The sequence below is a fragment of the Physeter macrocephalus genome, chromosome 18, assembly GCF_002837175.3.
Source record: "Physeter macrocephalus isolate SW-GA chromosome 18, ASM283717v5, whole genome shotgun sequence".
Lineage (NCBI taxonomy): Eukaryota > Metazoa > Chordata > Mammalia > Artiodactyla > Physeteridae > Physeter > Physeter macrocephalus.
In genome coordinates, this window is record NC_041231.1 from 66,162,805 (window position 1) to 66,164,973 (window position 2,169).

At 46.7% G+C, this 2,169-nt stretch overlaps 1 pseudogene; it reads right to left on the reverse strand.

The window, feature by feature from the left end:
• Nucleotides 1–1,010: 1,010 nt before the first annotated feature.
• LOC102974767 (kidney mitochondrial carrier protein 1-like) lies at nt 1,011–1,930 on the reverse strand (annotated as a pseudogene).
• Nucleotides 1,931–2,169: the final 239 nt, after the last annotated feature.

Sequence of the window (2,169 nt, forward strand, 5' to 3'; positions counted from 1 at the left end):
ATTCCTTTTATTTTTTAAATTAATTTATTTATTTTTGGTTGCATTGGTTCTTCGTTGCTGCGTGTGGGCCTTCTCTAGTTGCGTCAAGTGGGGGCTACTTTTTTTTTTTTTTCCTCTTCCATACACACAGACCATTTATTCTGGGATGATGGCTGTATGACAGCATGATGTAAACACACTAATCCCACAAGTCAAGTAGTAGCAGCTACTATCTTCTTCACCTGACCCTCAATATTAATAGATGTTATTATCCCCATTTTACAGATTGGGAAATAGAAACTTTGCTAAAATCACAGAGCAAATTACAAACATTACTTAAGACAGAACCCAAGTAGCTTAAAAACACCTCCCACCAGCACAGACTTTGCCACCTTCCAAGCCAACCTATCACACCATCATGAGTTCAGATATTAATGTTTTGTAACAATTCCTCACAAAGGCCGAGTGGTCAAAGGCTTAAAAATCACTTATTATAAGTGAAAGATCCTGCCAAAATTGGAAATTAGAAAGCAGTGCAATATTCCAGGGATCTATATCCTGCACTGTTTATACCTGGGGTATACCAGGTCTCCATGTGTGAATTTCTTCAGCAGACACGAAGCCAAAGCCCCCCCAGAAGTTCAGGAACAATAACACCCTCTTGGAGGCTCTATTCATTCCATGGTTCCGAAGAGCTTCTTTCGAACAGTCTGGGAGTCTCAGCTATGAGTTGAGATGCATCAGGAGTTATTCTCTCCTGAGGGAATCAGTTCACAGTTCCTGATCTTCACGCAAGTTTTCTTTAGCAAGAAACATGCATTTCATGTTATCTTTGATGTCGAAGGGCATTTGAATGGTAAGGACTAGTGTTTGGATGTTACAGTCTATGCCATTAAACATTTGGTGCAGAGCGTCCGATGCCAGGACACAGCAATCCGAGCTAACCCAGTCTTCACCTGTTGCTCACACCTCAGAATCTGTGGTGGGCCAAGCAGTGAGAAGCAGTGGGAAAGATAGGAAGCTTCGCTATTTCAGACATGAGCATTTTCAGCGGGATGTCTCATGCAGTCTTGACTTGTCACAAATCCAATTTCTTCAACTGCTCATATGTCACAAAGAAAATAATATTCCAAGGACCAAGTCTCAACCGATTTGGCCAAAACCCTTTATACAGAGCAAAAAACCCTTCATTCTTCCATGTCTGTAACAAGCAATCCAGGGAACCTGTGTAGCCAGGGCATCTGCCATCTCGAAGGACTCTCTGATTCGTCATACGTGTTCTCACCACATCGACAGGGTTTGAGGCCAGGGCCCCCGCCAGCCCACAGGTGAAGCTTGAGAGGAAATGAGTATACACAGTGTCTCCCATCAAGCCCGAGAGAATCAGATGCTTCTTGGTGAGGTCGTAGACTGGCAGCTCCACACCAACAATAGTGGCCCTCTGAGCAGTAAGGGACACGCCCTTCCAAAGTCCTCTTGTTCCCTCTTGCTGTAAATGTGAATGAAGTTGCCTATCACTCCTCTTTGAAGGGTGCTATTTTGTGCTTGCATCCGAATTTTCAAAACATCAGTTGGATTAGCAATGGTTGAGGATATCACTCCAGAGAGAATTCCGCAGACCACATTTATCAGAAGGGTTTCATCTTCCGGGCGCTCGACAAATAACCGCTTCAAGCTCTGGTAGGCGCCTATCTTGATGGTGCCATAGGAAGCCTGGAGCAACATCGCAGGAGCAATCCCTGGATACAGTGCTTTCAGGCCTTCCTCTCTGCCTATCCTCACTAATGCATGCAACATTCCTCGATACCTGATTTCTTTAAAGTTTGCATTATTCTTCTGGCCTTGAATCTGGAGGTGTGTCTTGGTAAAAATCAATTGGAAAAGTACTGCACTCCGCTGTGATGGAGTCCAGGCCTCCGTACACGAAGGGCTTCCAGTTCAGGGCTGACATGCTCACCGCTGTCCCTTCTCCTTTGTTCACAGACGCATAGCCTCCAACAGGGTTCTTCTGGGTGGCGGTGGCCCTGCACCTCCTACTCCCCAGGCGCAGCAGCATTCGGCTCCAGCGGCCACACGGAACTGGAGGAAAGGCTGAGGAGCGGCGGGGGCGGCCCAGGAGCCCGCGCGCAACCCCGCCCCGCCCTGGGGGAGCTACTTTTTATTGCGGTGCACGGGCTTTTCATTACAGTG